Genomic DNA, 17,076 nt, shown 5'->3' with positions numbered 1-17,076 from the left:
ACCTGACATGTACGGCATTGCAGCGTCAGCCTCACGAGGAGCAATGCCCAATGATGAACCTTGACCTCCTAGGGGTGTGTGATGGCAATAAGAAATAATCTATAGGATTCTCTTTTGTTCTTTCATTTTTGAGATTTGTCCTTCTCTTTAATTCCCTCGTACAACTTGTTAGGAACAGTACCTTCTTAGTTGACATACCTGTATAGTGCTCAATCACTGTGCACTGAGACAGTAATCACATAGGCTTTTCTATTACCACTGAAGTAATGGACTGAACTAGTGCCTTTGTTGCCGATGCTCAGCACCAGGACTTATTTCTTAACACTGGCCCATAATTATGACAGTCCACTGCAGTGGAAGCGGCATGGGGTGGTGCAAACTGCAGCAGGTTCCTGAAAAATATTTTAAGCCCTGGCACTTTTGGGTTTAAAAGTGAACCATGCAACCCGACCAACTCGGCTGTTTCAGGAAAACGATAATACAAGCAATTAAATAATATCAGAAGAACATGCTGTAAGAACGTGAATTAGCATTCTAGTAGCTGGTGGGAGGAGATGTGGGAGGGACAGGAAAGGGAGGAGCAGAGAGGAAAGGAAAGGGGCAGTATAGAGTAGGGACGAGAATGTTAATGTTAATGTTAATGTTGTATGTGCTTGTATAGCGCACGGCTGCCCCAGCCAAGGGGCGTGCCGGCGCTTTCTGTATGAGAGCTTGGAGAATGACGGAGGTGGGGGAAGAGTGCTGAGAAAATACCGATTTAACAGAAGAGATGTGTTTTGATGGCTCTTCAGAAGGATAGCAGATCATTCAGACCTCGTATCTGGTCCGGGATGTCGTTCTAGAGTTTTGCGGCCAGGTATCTGAATGAACGGCCGCCCAACCTAGCTAGTTTGATGCGAGGAATGACCGCTAAGTTCTGTCCTTCAGATCGCAAAGCGCGTCGGGGAACGTAAGTTGAAAGGAGTGGGCATAGCATGGGGGGAGGCAGTTTTTAAAATTTTGAATGCTAGGCAAAGCGTTTTAAAATGGATCCTTTTCTTCATTGGGAGCCAGTGGAGTTTTGTGATGACGCTCGCCACTGACTTACGGCGGGGAAGTCCGGTCAGGGCCCTGGCGGCGGCATTCTGGACTCGCTGGAGTCTGGATTTCCCTGCTACGTTACCCCCTAGCAGAAGGGAGCTGGCATAGTCTAGCCGCGAGAGGATGGCAGACTGCACTATCAGCTGGCGGGTTTGATGGTCGAAGAACTTTAATACTGGCCTAAGATTTCGTAAAATGCCAAAGCAGGTGGCCGCCACTTTTTTGGTATGGTGGGCGAAGTTCAGGGCAGAGTCTATCCAGACTCCCAGATTTTTTACACAGTCTTTCGGCTCTGGGGGTTGGCCGAGGATTTCTAGCCACCAGCTGTTTCCCCAGGCAGCTGTCTTTTTTCCCACCAACAGAACTTCAGTTTTTCCAGCGTTGAGCTGGAGGTAGTTTGCCGTCATCCAGCTAGTGATGTCGTCGAGAGTCTGTTTGAAGTTATGAGCACCGAGACCATTTTCGTCATTCAGTGCCACCACTAGCTGGGTGTCGTCAGCGGAGAACACGAGTGACATTCCATGTCTCCTGGCTACTTCTGCCAGAGGTTGAACGTACACATTGAACAGGGTGGGGCTGAGGGCCAACCCCTGGGGCACTCCCTGCTCAATGGGCGATTCTTTTGAGAGAAAAGGGGGGTGGAGACTCGAACGATCTGCCTGATAGGAAGTCCTTGAACCAGTCAAGGGCAGACCCTGATATCCCCGCCTCCTTGAGCCTAAGCAACAGCACCTCGTGTAACACCGTATCGAAGGCAGCACTGAGATCTAAAAGAATCAGTGCTGCCGTTCCACCTGCTTCTAAGATGGTCTGAAGGTGTTCTGTCACACTTAGGAGTGCTGTCTCGGTGCTATGGCCAGCCCGGAATCCATGTTGCGACCTGTCCAAGATGGAATTGGACGTCAGAAACTTGGTCAAGATGGTATTTACATGGGATTCTGCTATTGTGACTGGCCATGAGAGGAGAGATATCGGTCTGAAATTTTCAGGCAGGGTCGGGCCCAGACTGGGCTTTTTTATTATGTGTGAGACCCAGGCTTGCTTCCATCTGGTGGGGATGATGGCTGTCGAGAAGGACAGGTTTATAATGTCTCTGAGGGGGCCGAGGACTGTCCAGTCTGCCTCTCTAAAAGTTTCAGGTTTAAGGAGATCTGCAGGTGAGCCAGATTTGATTTTATTGCAGATATTGAGGAAGTCTTCTTGACTGAGTGCCAGGATGCTAGGTAGATTGGGTCTATTTGGGTCGGTAGAGGGCGTGAGGTGGGGGGTGGTGGGAAAGGCACTATAGATTTTCTGGATTTTCTCCATGAAAAATGATGCCATGCTGTCACACAAAGTAGATGAGGTGTTAGGGTTATCCACTGTTTTTTTGGCGCTGAGTTCTTTGAGAACTCTAAAGATAGTTTTGGAAGCATTCTGGCTGTTCTTAATCTCAGCTGCGTAGTGTGCTGCTCTAGTTCTACAGATACTACGATGGTATTTTTTTTGTGACTGGACATAACGGATTTTGAGAGCAGGATCGTAATCTTTTCTTCATCTTCTTTCGGCTATTTTACATTCCTTTTCGCTGAGAGTTCTTTATTGTACCAGGGGCTAGATTTGTGGGAGCGCGCCTTGATCCATTTAGCTGGAATCAGGGTGTCAAGGACTAGGTTGATCCAATCACAGAATTGGTCATACCCTAGGTCAGGGTCATTGCTGGGGTGGGGAGGATTGGTTGTAAGAAGTGCGTGGAAATCTTCCAGGCAGACCTTCCTCCAAGGTCTTTTCCGGACCTGCTGGACGGGTTTTGTGATAGGAGCTTCCTTACAGGGTACTGCCATGACCACTAAGTAGTGATCGGTCCAGGTCGTAGGGATAGGTGTTTCTATCTATGAGAAAGGAAAGGGTCACGTAGTAAAGGTGTTACTGAGATCATACCTGTGTCCAGTGTCCTTATTGCCTGAGGGACACTACAACTGGCGACAAGGGTGGGATGGACTGCACCATGCCTCAGTGCTAGTCCCTGAAGCTGACGACCCTGTCCCGAGGCGGCGCATGTTGAAAATCGCGGTCGCAGTGAGGGCGCCTGTCGAGTGAGTGCTGCGGCGGAGCCTGCATCGAGGGCATCGCGGCACTCAAAAACCAAGCTCCGTGGCCTGGAAGCCGCGTGGAGCGTTGTCCCCTGCAGCGCGGTTGTGTGCTATCGGCTGGGTGCTCAACCCAGATGCGTGCGGAATGTGCACCTAGGTTGAGCTGCAGCATTACCCGGCATCCATACTGGTGGAACTTCGCGCATGGGATACTGACCAGGCGCGTCTAGTGGTCCCTCAATGTCTTCCACAAACAATGCTCGAGGCATTATAGAGGGACGAAGAGATAACAACTGCTCAACAGCGCGTCGAACATTAGAATCCACTATCATCCCCCTCATCGTAAAGACACTTTCAAAGGAAACGTGTCTTCCGCAAGAGTCTTGGGAATCCCAGGGTCGCGAAGCGGACAGCGTCCGTTCGCTGGCTACGTGAGGGCAAGAGACAAAATGGATGCCGTATCTAAGATGGAACCCGTGGGTACAGATATAGAAACCCCCGAAACAGACAAACGGTTTAGGTTAGCACAACGAAACTGCGTACACCCACTAAACTCGTTATTTGCGGTTCATAGATACCAGACTCGACCATATTCGTACGAGTCAAAAACACCACTTACGATCGTCACGGAACCTCAGACGCTCCTTTTGCCCTCATGTAGGCAAGCACTAGTCAGAATCATACTCAATATTCATCAGACCATCTAGATGTTGCTGCAACATAATTCTATCCATCTGAGCCCCTTTGGTAACAGGCGGCTGTCCTATACACGTTGTAGCACAGAGGCCACATAAGGCAGGACCACACTGCACACAAAGGCAACACGTGAACAGAAACACTGCAACAACTCCAATGGTCATCAGAATCTTCCAACCCCAAGTCGACATTAGGCCCCAAAACCACCCAAGTAGCGTCCAATCCCCTACGTCCACGTGTATGGACTCAGAGATTTTATGCAACTTTGAGATGGCTTGATAGACAGTCGGAGCGTTGTCTGGAATGAAAATACAGCAGCTCGACTGGATCACCTTACATACTCCACCTCGATCTGCTAAAACAACGTCTAAAACCATACGGTTTTGTAACGTCATGAGCCTATCCGCCTGAAGTTCTGCGGTGATATTACCAAGGGCACTGGCAGTGATATTAGCTGTCGATTCCACCACTTGAGTCAACTGTCTCAGGTTCCTACTATTGACCATAGGCCCCCAAAACGGAAAGAAACCCTTGAAAAAGTCTCCTGCCTCTTGACCGGCAGTGTCCTCTTCGCTAATCACGCCCCTCACAATTCTAGTCTTGTGATAATCTGCATCAACAGTAAACGTCGGAGGCAACAGATTTGCGATGTAACATGAGCCCACAAAGTCAGAGGGCAACCACGTATACGCACGATCATGACAGACGAAGTATGTACCCTTGGCAGCCAGAAACACAGGGGAAGAGAGCATTGGTAAGATATAAGTCTCGGAGCAAGCGCTTTCTCCAAGACGAGCTCTCGATTTTCGGCCACGACCTAGTAGACAGAAATTACCAAGATGGGGTACGATCCATATCGGAGGCGAGCTTCTAAGCTGTCTTTCACCCACGAGCGCACTGTACTCAACCTCACTTAGATCCCTATAAGCTCGCACCTCTTCGTCCGGGATGAGCGACGGTTCGTAGATATCCCTATCTAAGTCCGCAATCGCTATGGCCAAAGACTTATGGTACGGACCAGGACCAAAGTGGGGAGGACGTGGCTCTCGATTGGGGTAGGAATCTAGTGCGCTTCGAAACATTGTTTGGAATGCTCGAGCTGAACCCTGGGAAGGACCAGATATGGAATTCCCTTATCCGTGGTATGCGGCATTAACCCACACACCCAACAATTAGCAGTGTTTACCACTAACTGATGCTGATGAAGGAGCTGAATAAAGGAATTATTTCTGAATTCTGCACGTCTAGCCTGCTCGTGTTGTGGTAAGATGTGGAAAGAATGAGGAGAAACAGTGGAGGTAGTTTTAGGTTCAGGAGAAGGGGTAGGTGAGGCAGAAGGCAAAAACGTCAATATCAGACAATACACCCCACCCACCAATAATGAAGAAACAGTTAAAAACAGTAGGAACACCTGAAACATAAAGCATCTGGTACGGGTAATTTGTTGCAGTCTGAATCTTTGCGCCTGAGCTTTTTCCAAGTCCACTAGCTTCGAAAATGCCATCCTCTAAAACCGTCCGCAACGTTTCTTGACGCACTTCGTTCTGTGTAGCAGTAGTCAATCCCTAGGAGTTCCCAGGAACCGACGGCCTTTGACCTAGTGTCAAGACCTACTAACCAGAAGGAAGTACACGCGCGGCCCTACGGTACACCTGGATGAAAGGTATCTTAATTCACAAATATGCACAAAGTCTTTCAGCTGTGGAAGCAAAACACAGATGTGAAAAAAACTCAATATTTACAAAATCATAGTTATACGAGTGTTTTAGACTGATCGTGTCAATGGGGTAACGTAAATGTCGAGGAATAAGAGCAAATTTTATTAGTCCTTGGTGTTAGATCGCAAAAAGTATCGGCTCTTTCCAGGACGTGTCTGTTCGTCAAACAATGGACCCGATGAGGGAACAGAGTTCTGCTGATCAGTCAAATTTTCAGATCTTGAGCTTTGGGGTGACAAATGTTCAACAATGTCGTTCTGCTGCACTGAGGATTCTCCGACAGGTTCGGCGTCGCTAAAAGGTACGAAGGTCTGCAATCTTTCCGTTTCAGATGAAGCAATGCCTTTCCTCACCCACGAGTCCACCGGTAAAGGTATAGGTACCTTTTTGGTGTGGGTGGCATGCACCCAGTTCTTCCGGCCCTCCAAACGGACAGCATTTCTCGTGGCAAGGAGGACCTGGAAGGGTCCGGTGAAGCGGGGCTCAAGGTTTCTTTTGCGTGCGAAGTTCCGCGTTACCACCCAGTCTCCAGGCTGGAGCTGGTGGCCTGGACCCTCCGTCTGCGTCGGCAGTGCTTCAAAGACCTGTTGGTGAATTAACCTCAGTTTAGCAGTCAGATCATGAAGATAGTCGATCAACATTGGATACTCAAGATCAGAGAACACACTCGGTCTAGGGACCCCCCAAACATTCGCAGGACGGACGAACACTATTTCATAGGGACTGAGCCCTACTCGGGAGTGTACTGTCGCCCTTGTTGACAACAAAGCTAAAGGCAAAGCGTCAGGCCACGAAAGACCAGTCGTAGCCTGAATCTTCGCTAGTTTGAGTTTAAGGGTGCCATTATACCCTTCAACCAAACCTGCTGACTGGGGATGATTGGCGCTATGGAATTTTTGAGTAATTCCAAGGCCCTTACACACACTCTTCATCACACTCCCTACAAACTCACTTCCGTTATCCGACCATACAATCCGTGGCATTCCATGCCGAGGAAAGTATTCCTTCAGTAGGATTTTTGCAGTGGACAGAGCAGTGTTGTCTTTAAGAGGGTAGGCTTCGATCCATCGTGAGAATGCGCAAACCACAACTAAAACGTATTTCAGGTTATTGCATCGCTCCATATGGATGAAGTCTAGCTGAATCACTTCAAAGGGACATGAAGGGGGAGCAAAATGGCCAGGAGGTGTAGGGGTTCCCTTACCAGGATTGTACATCATACATATCATGCAATTCTTCACCAATCTCTCAGCACATTTAGTGATACCGTCATTCTTCCACACAGGGGACAGCAACTTACAAATACCTTTTGCGCTAATATGTGCTAACCCGTGTGCCATCATCACAACAGCTAGCACATACGCATCTGGCAACATCCATCTCTTATGCTCCGACAAATCAATCCAACAACCATTCGCATCCAACTTTCCCGTACTCTCTTTCCACTTCGTCTTTTCAGTCTCCGTGGCCTCGTTCTGTATCGTTCTCACACTCTCGATGGTATCTTCGCACATACTAGTCTCTGTAGGCCACCTAAACGAACTCGTCACATACATTCTAGTGCTAAGGTTCCGGGCAGTCTCCTTAGCAGTCTCATCTGCAAACGCATTACCACGTCCAACATCATCCGTCACCTTAAGATGCGCACTACATTTAACAATCGCCACCTGCTTAGGTAACGTAAGTGCATCCAAAAGATCATTCACAAGCTGTCCATGTTGAATCTTAGTGCCATGCGATGTCATAAAACCTCTCTCTCCACAATCGTCCAAAACTATGGGCGACGCCAAAAGCGTATTGGCTGTCGGTAAACACATTCACCCGTTTCCCTTTCGACAACACACACGCTCTAGTCAAAACGATCAGTTCTGCAGCTTGGGCAGAATTCTGATTCAATCTCGCAGCTTCCACAACAGTATTCAAAGTTACCACAGCATACGCAGTTGTCACATCACCATTCGGTAATTTAAAACATGAACCATCCACATACAAGGTCCCATCGGGATCTTCCAAAGGAGTGTTTTTAAGGTCCACACGACCTTTTGTTTCCTCCTCAGTCCGTAAGTAACAGTCATGAGGGGTTACTTCGTCTGACTCCATGCTAATGGGCAACAAAGTCGCCGGGTTCAGGACATTACAACGTTTTATCTGAATATGACTTGCCAAAAGCGTCAACTCGTACCCAGACAACCTTGCACTCGTCAAGTGCTGAGTTTTCGTATGATTTAAGAGAGTGTCAACTGCATGCGGAACCATCACCGTAAGCATATTATCCATGACCAATCCTGCTGATTGTCGGATGGACACCGCAGCTGCCGCTGTTGCTCTCAAACAACTCGGCAATGCTCTAGCTACTGGGTCCAAGGTCGAGGAAAAATATGCACATGGACGCTGTTTACCACCAAAAGGTTGCGTCAGGACACTCAACGCACAACCTTCTCTCTCGTAAACGTACAGTGTAAACGGCTTGCTGTAGTCAGGGGTACCTAACACAGGAGCCGAACACAACGTGTCACGCAGCTCAGAAAAACTTTTCTGACATTCTTCCGTCCATGGTAAAGGAGTTGGAACATCCTTACACGTAAGAGCCACCAATGGTTTCGCGAGCAATGAAAAATTTGGGATCCACTGCCTGCAGTATGACGTGATACCTAAAAAGGCACGCACATCTCTCTGAGTTGTTGGCACAGTCATTCGAGCAATCGCTGCAATTCTCTCTGGGGTCAACCTTCTTCCCTCCTTTGACAATAAGTGACCTAGATAGGTTACTTCTTGACAACAATATTGAAGTTTAGAAGGAGACACCTTATGATGTAAGTCACAGAGATGTTGCAACAATGATACCGTAGCAATTTTGCAAATGTCCTGAGTATCTGCAGCCACCAATAAGTCGTCAACGTATTGGATCAAAGCTGCACCAGCCGGCAACACAAACGCATCCAGCTGGCCCTTCAAGGCTTGACTGTATATCGATGGACTTTCACAGTAGCCCTGAGGAGCACGTTTAAACCGGAGAGAAACCGAAAAGGTCTCTGCTTTCCTCAGCGATCGGGATGCTGAAGAACGCATTCTTCAGATCGATCACTGAAAACCAAGATACTGAGGCTGGAATCAGAGTCAGTAGCGCCGTGATGTCAGGCACAACAGGGAACTGAGGAATCACAATTTTATTTACCTCTCGTAAATCGATAACAAAACGATAAACAGGTGGTTTTGAAGGATCAGTACGTTTTAGAATGGGCAACGCAGGACTGTTGCACATGTTTCCCCGTGTCTCCTCGATAACATCTTTCTCAATCAGGTCATAGATAATAGCTAACAATGCTCGTTCACCATCAAGGGAGATACGATACTGGGGAATACGTGGCAATCGCACATTAGATTTCAAATGAACAACATAAGGGGAGATGTCAAGCAGGCCCACGTCATTGGGACCTGTTGCCCACAACGATGCAGGAAGAGAACTCAATTCCGGTGGAAGCTTATCAAGAGACAGGTACATTGGGGAGACAACTCTCTCACCCAACGTAAGCTTGACTCCCGCAGGAGAACAATACAAAGTCGCATATAGACGTTTCAGCAAATCCAGGCCCAAGAGATTTTCACCACAACCAGTGGTCAAAATCAGCGGAGCTTTTAGCTCACGAGGCCCAATTGTAAGGGGCAAAGGGCGCGAAACCGGATTGCTAACAGGGGCGCCAGAGAATCCAACGGAAACATTTGTTAAGCCAGACAAAGGTGCGCCAGGGAGTTTCGAATGCATTATGGAACTTTTCGCTGCACCAGTGTCCAACAGAAAAGGCTCAACGACGCCCGAGGTGGCAACTGCGACGTAAGGCCCTCTCTGATCAACCGGAACTGATACTACTCCCTCTCCTTGTCTATGGCTGTCCTAGTAATTACCGTCGTCAGCGTCCTGATCGACGTAATAATCATCCACATTGTACTGAGCAGATCGCCCTCGCGACGATCCACGCTGATCAAAACAATTATTAGAGTCAGAAGCATTAGTGGAACGATCGGTCTGAGCACCGCGGCCTCTACCACGTGATGTCTGTTGAGAACCACCACGACCTCCTCTAGACGAATTACCACTATTACGCTCGTTGAGAACTGGACAATCGAATTTTAAATGACCCTCATTCCTACAATAGGCACACTGATTGTACCCTAACGAAGATCTCTGCGAAGAGGAATCATTTCGAGATTGTGACCTATTTGGCTGAGACTGCGATCGATTACGTTGTTGCGAATCATTCTGATTCGAACGCGGAGGATACGCCTGTTGCAACAACACTTTAGTTTTAAGCTCTTTCGTTTTCTTGTCAGCACGATCGTTCTCCTCTTTCTCCCTATTCTCATAATATTGAGCCGTAGCCAATATTTGAGCAGAAGTAGAAACAGCCCACGCACTTTCAGAATTTCGTAATTTGTTGCTCAAGTCAGGTAATAAGTTAGAAACAAATTTGTCCACAAACAACCTCTGACCACCCTCGGTACCCATATCCTGACCACTATGATCTATGAATGCCTCCTCAAATCTCGTAAAGAAATCAGAGACACTCTCGTCTTTCTTCTGTTTGCAAGCGGACAACTTATCCCAATTTACCTTCATAGCTGGCATAAGCGTTTTCATTAGGGTAATAATTCTTTGAGGCAGAGCCGTAATGAGCTGTTCAGGTTTAGCCCCACCAACTTGTCGTGTATCTGCTGCTACAAGAGCAGCCCAATCACCACCTAATTCTGCCGCATGATTTTCTTGACGGATCTTTGCCCATGCCGGTTGCGGTACGACATTACCAAACAGCATATCGATATCAGCAAGATTCATTACCGTAGCATCCACGAGCTGCGATAATTCTTTATAATACCCTGCAGGATTTTTGCGAGGGTCAGGCAAAGATTGCTTCACCTGCAAAACTTCCGATCGTTTCCATGGGAGGTGTATCCACACTCTCTGGAAATGTGGCAAGATCGGAGGTTGAGCTGCAGCATTACCCGGCATCCATACTGGTGGAACTTCGCGCATGGGATACTGACCAGGCGCGTCTAGTGGTCCCTCAATGTCTTCCACAAACAATGCTCGAGGCATTATAGAGGGACGAAGAGATAACAACTGCTCAACAGCGCGTCGAACATTAGAATCCACTATCATTCCGCTCGAAAACTGAAGCTGTAGATTGGTCAAAGCAGTCAATACATCGTCAGATGCATCAGCCGATATTTGATCACGTAAAACCTTACACATTTCCTCAAAAACGTATCTTTGTGTCGGTATATTGAATTGACAGAATGTATCAAGCACCGCACGTGGAGGATTTCTAAGGGGGTGTTTCATCCAACCCATCGCCATATTATACAATGCAGCACGTTCCCGATTACCGGGAAGCTGACTACGTCTTTGAGGACCGTCCGAACCAGCGGACTCGAGAATAGGTCCAAGAGAATTGAAAAAGTTAGCAGCAACAGAAGGGGTACGACGTTGGGTAGATGGAGAAGTATAACATAGGGGATTAACAAGAGAAGAGTTGGAAGCAGACGAAACAGCAGGAGTGAGTAGAACAGGGGCAGCAACGGGAACAGGAGTATGAGGAAGTACAAGCGGTGGAGCAGTAGGAACAGCAGTAGACAAGGGAGCAGGAACAATCGGAAGAACGGGTACAGGTTGAGGAACAGGTTGAGGGACAGGCACAGGAGCAGGTACAGGGGGAACCACAGGAGTTGCGGTACCCTGTGCGTACGGAGGTGGTGACTTCAGAAGATAGGACATCAAAGGATCCTCAACTAATTCCTCCTTCTTATCCGACTCCGTTGGCAAAGCGGGGTAACATTTATCTATAGACATACGTTGAAGCCTATCGAAAACTTCCTTTTCCTTTTCCTCCTTATCTCGCTGAAACTGTTCTGCTTTCTTCACTATAGTAGCAACTCCATCTCTCTGATTGTGTTTTGTCTGTCTGATTTCTTTCTGTTTGGCTTCTTTCCGCCACAACCGAAAGGCATCAAACATGGCCGGCCTTGACTTTTTCTTAAACAATTTAGCCTCGAGGTTATCTAAAATCGGGGTCTCGAAACTACCATGAGGTGGCCAACTAAGGACACCGTCTTTTTTGGTATAACGAATCCAACATTCATTAAAGGTAATCGGACCCAACCCATGCTTGCTATATAATTCGTAAGTTGGAGTTCCAACCGGAGGTATCGGACACGAGTCCTCCAGTCGGGAATCCGCACCACAACAACCAAAACAACTGAACAAAGTACCACGACCAGGCATCTTGCACACTAGCCGAGTTTCACAAACTTCAAGGGTTACGGGATTTACCAAGTCCCAGCAAAGAGCAAAAACCCTCGGTTTTTGGCGACTGCAGACGTCAAATATTACAACAAAGAACCATATACTAAGAACCACAAATGCAATGGAACCATGCAACAACTAAGCACCCACAACTATGGACTCTGGGAGCGACCCACAAATACTTAACTCAAAGATCGATGGCGTCACCAGGAAGGCCCGTCAATGGTCTCGCTGTACCAAGGTCTACGCCAGGCGCCAAAACAGGTCTACAGTCAGGGCAGCAGTCCGTCGCAGCCATCAGGAGGCGGGAATCTTCGCGGGAAAAGTCGTCGGGCCACTTGTTTCGACAACAGGATCGATGAAGCGGGGTGCACCTTCCCTCAGAGATTTCACACGAAGTTCCTCACGATCGTCGGGCTTGGACCGGTACCACTGATGCAGCCCTACGTTGGGCGCCAACTGAAGGACTGGGTTTTCTTAAGACCCAGCGGTGCCAGGGGACAACACCTGAAACCTTCGTGGGTAACCTGTTCTGGCGTACAAATGACAGAGACACGGGACACTTCCTTCGGCGTCAAAGATTCGAGGTTTATTACTGCAGGGAACACAGAAGTCACGAGAAGTACATAGCATGTAAGTTCTGGGAGACTGCTTCAAATTGCTACTGTGGGTCGCTCCTTTTATACAGTTTTCTCTCATAGGTTAACATGGTACACAAAGGTTTACAACTTGGTTCCCATTGTAAAAACCATAAGGGGTTACTTTCATGTATTCAGGGCCCGGAACATAAGTACGGAAACATTTAGTGGTTCCCAACTGTAAAAACCCATCTTCCCACCATTAGTACATTCCAATCGGCAGTAAACAGATCGAAGAAGGAACAGAAACAGGTGCAGAGGAAGGCAGAAACAGTGGGGAGATCGGGAAGGGTGTAAAAGGGGTGGTATCGGGAAAACACGAGTTGCAAGCATCAAAGGGACGCGCCTAATGAGATGCACGGCTAAGACAATAGACCGGCACGGCAAGATGTGCCTCAAGCGGGGCCATCTGCCTTACAGTATCATCCCCCTCATCGTAAAGACACTTTCAAAGGAAACGTGTCTTCCGCAAGATTCTTGGGAATCCCAGGGTCGCGAAGCGGACAGCGTCCGTTCGCTGGCTGCTTGAGGGCAAGAGACAAAATGGATGCCGTATCTAAGATGGAACCCGTGGGTACAGATATAGAAACCCACGAAACAGACGAACGGTTTAGGTTAACACAACGAAACTGCGTACACCCACTAAACTCGTTATTTGCGGTTCATAGATACCAAACTCGACCATATTCGTACGAGTCAAAAACACCACTTACGATTGTCACGGAACCTCAGGGACACTACAACTGGAGACAAGGGTGGGATGGACTGCACCATGCCTCAGTGCTAGTCCCTGAAGCTGACGACCCTGTCCCGAGGCGGCGCATGTTGAAAATCGCGGTCGCAGTGAGGGCGCCTGTCGAGTGAGTGCTGCGGCGGAGCCTGCATCGAGGGCATCGCGGCACTCAAAAACCAAGCTCCGTGGCCTGGAAGCCGCGTGGAGCGTTGTCCCCTGCAGCGCGGTTGTGTGCTATCGGCTGGGTGCTCAACCCAGATGCGTGCGGAATGTGCACCTAGGTATTGACGTTGGGAGCCCACCCCGGTCATACCTCTTGAACGAAGGCCCCGCTGAATAGAAGAGGAAGGCCGCGCGAAGAACAGAGGCCCAGCATAGCACTCACACGCCCGGTGAGTGCACGAGCTATGAGGTAAGGTTGGAAATGCCAATTGGACCCAAATCTCGCTAAAAACGAGATTTCGAAAGCAGCGGCCACCTTGGAGTCAGGCGACTCCTCCAATCCCCTGTCAGGGATTTAGAGCGGCCATTTTAAGGTCAGGCGACCAGAGTTTGGCAATAATCACAGACAAATGCAAAGTCCTAAATACAACAAGCACAAGTAAATGCAAGTTTTGAATGCATCAAACACAAGCAAATGCAAGTCTCAAATGCGACAAGCACAAGCAAATGCAAGTCCTAAATACAACAGGCAAGAGCAAATACAAATCGTGAAAGCAATAAGCACGAGTAGAGACCTGAAGGCAACAAGCACCAGCAAATGCAAGTCCTGAATGCAACAAGCGTGAGTAATTACAAGCCCCAAATACAACAAGCACTAGCAAGTGCAAATCCTGAACGCAACAAGCACGAGCCAATACAAATCGTGAAAGCAATAAGCCCGAGTAGAGACAAGACCTGCAGGCAACACGCCCAAGCAAATGCAAGTCTCAAATGCAACAAGCACAAGCCAATGCAAGTCCTGAATGCAACAAGCACGAGTGCATACAAGTCCCGAATGCAACGAACACAAGCAAATGCAATTTTTGAGTGCAATAAGCACAAGCAGGTGCAAGTCCTGAATGTAACAAGCACGAGCAAGTACAAGTCCCAAAGTAAATTTTCAGCACCAAGTGAAGATAAGTAACTGAAATTAATGGAATAAAGAAAATAAATGATCTAGAAGCACGATTAAACAAGTGTCAGGGAAGCTTTCTGTCATCAACCAAAGTGGCTGGTAACCCGCGTAAGTCTTGAGAAAAGGATCAAGATGTCGACATCGCCAAGTACCAGTGCTGAGGAAGCATAAATCACCTGCAGCTGAGTGGCGACCATTTTAAACTCAAGCAATCCAAGCCTAACTCACTGAAGCCTACTGAGACAGACGTAAAAGCTGGAACATCTCTATAAGGAAAAGGTGAAACTGGCCGACAAAACACAGTGGTCACCTGTGAGTGAGTTTTCTCAAACATCAAAGGAAAACAACGATACGCAAGATCTCGACAGAAGAGGGCCAGCAAATAATACAGAAAGTGAGCAGTCCTGCGACATTATCATACTAGATTTTTCCTCCATCATGTTGGTGGGAAAAGAAACACAAAAATCTAACCCCTGCATTGAAGTGCCACCCCCAGTGACACAGACTGGCATCCAGAGTTTGGGTCCCAAATGGAACCAGTAGCTGGCGTCACTGGATGAATTTATTGCAACAACGGGTGAGCGAAGAGATGGAAACCGTCTGCTACTACTACTACAGATGGTAGATCATGAAGGCCGACGCCTAATCAGAACATTTTCAGCAAAGGGCACAGAAACATATGAAAAACTTAAGGAGACACTTAAGGAGACACTACGTGCCCATTTCAACAAAAAAAAAGACTTAGATCATGAACGCATCACCTTCAATGGAGCTCGGCAGTAACCAGGGGAATCATTACCAAACTTCATTACAAGGTTGCAAAGTCTGGTACAATGCTGCCATTTCAACACATTCACAAATGAGGAAGCAATTCGACTCCGGGTAATTGAGGGCTGTTCAATACCAGACACGAAGCGCAAGATCCTTCAAAAGCAGCTCAGAAGGAAATCATCAGGAGGGCCGAAGCTGGAGAGCGGGCCAAAGCGAGAGAATTGCATCTCAATGCAAGAAAGGAAGACAAGAGAAAGGAGATGACTCTCATGTCAGAGAACAAAGCACAAGAAACCAAAAAAGCCAGAAGGAGTAAGGGCAAAGGAAGACCAGAGACATGACATCATGATAGACATAGTGACATGAAACACTCAGATTCAACAATACAAAAGGCAGATTCAACAATACAAGAGGCAGTGGAGGATAGCAAACGACAGACTGGGACAATATGGGACTGTGACAGCCAAACTGATATAACTTCAAGGAGTCATTCAACAAACTTTACAAATTATTCGGAAGAAGCATCAAGCAGTGGGACAGACCACACAAATTGAACAGATGACAGCATGCCCAACAAGTGGGAAGAAAAGACAAACTACAGAAGATTGGCCAAGTTACGCGAACTCTGGAAACCGGCATACAAACACACCGGAGCAACCCACTGTTCATCAAACTTCTTAGACTTGTCCAAAGAAGCATCAAGCAGTGGAATACATCACACACATGACACAGACGTCAGTACGCCCAATGAGTGAGAAGAAGAAATAAACCACATAAGACTGGGCAATTCACTCAGAAACCAGAAATGGGTATGCAAAAGCACTTAAGACACTCATGATAATTAGAAAACTGAGAGGAGACAATTAACATCACATGAGAGGGGCAGAGACAAAATGCCCCGGGACCAAACAAAAGAAATAAACACCTGGCTATCAAACATTCCCTTCATTGCAAGAGCACATGAGACACTTCGAGAGATGTACCCAAAAAAAGTCCCAAAGATACCTCCGACTTCAGGAGCAGTTCATCACAGTCTACCAGCTCAAGAGATTTACCAGTCAAAGCACACCCAAAAGAACGTTCTCAGAGGAAATCAGTAGAAGAGTCCTCCGATTCAGAAAGCATGTCTGTACAATCACTCGGGTCAACAGAATCAAAATCAAGAAAACACCCATGGCGTCAATCACCTGAATGCACAATAGAATCAGAGAACGTTCTCCCTGTCCAGAGCACAATACCACATGCCGATGACTCAGAACATTCAGTTACCCCACCACGCAACATGCCATGTCAGTTACATTTACATCAAGACATGAATATTATACCTTCATCCCTGATGGGGTCCGCTAGGCTGACTTAAAGGGCTTGCAGAATGAGAATGAATGTACCGGACATTACCCAAAATGTTGAGAAAAGGCTATCTCATCACTCTGTAAGAAAGGCAAAATGTGTTGACAGAGGGAGGTCATTCTCAAGGAGAAGGGGATGAGAAAGGAACATGCAGATGCCCGGATGGTCAAAGACTTCAACAGTCCCGAACGCAAGTGGGAATGGGTGAGGCCAACAGAGCAAGTAAATGGGTCCCAGAGACGACTGTTGTTCTCGTGAAGCATCGAAACAAACGAAGTCCTGCAAGATTACCGAACAACTTCACATGCATCCACCGACAAGTGACCTGCTACTCTCATGTTGGGGCGACCAATCAGGACCAGGATACCCACTTTAGATGATGTCTTACAGTCTGATATGCGTGATTTTGAACATGAGGACATTGTTGCCACTGACCAGAAAAGACAAAAAGAAAATGAAATCATATGAGGATGCTCGGAAGAGAGCCAGAACCCCGTCCATTCATGAAGGAGACAACGCCCTTGCTAATCCGTCGAGGACCCTGGCTAGTGAGAGTGCCATAGCTGGTGACGTTCGGCCGAGACCCGAGAATCTCGCTGAGTC

Source organism: Lissotriton vulgaris, chromosome 10 (genome assembly GCF_964263255.1).
Source record: "Lissotriton vulgaris chromosome 10, aLisVul1.2, whole genome shotgun sequence".
NCBI lineage: Eukaryota > Metazoa > Chordata > Amphibia > Caudata > Salamandridae > Lissotriton > Lissotriton vulgaris.
Note: the sequence above shows the minus strand (reverse complement) of the source record.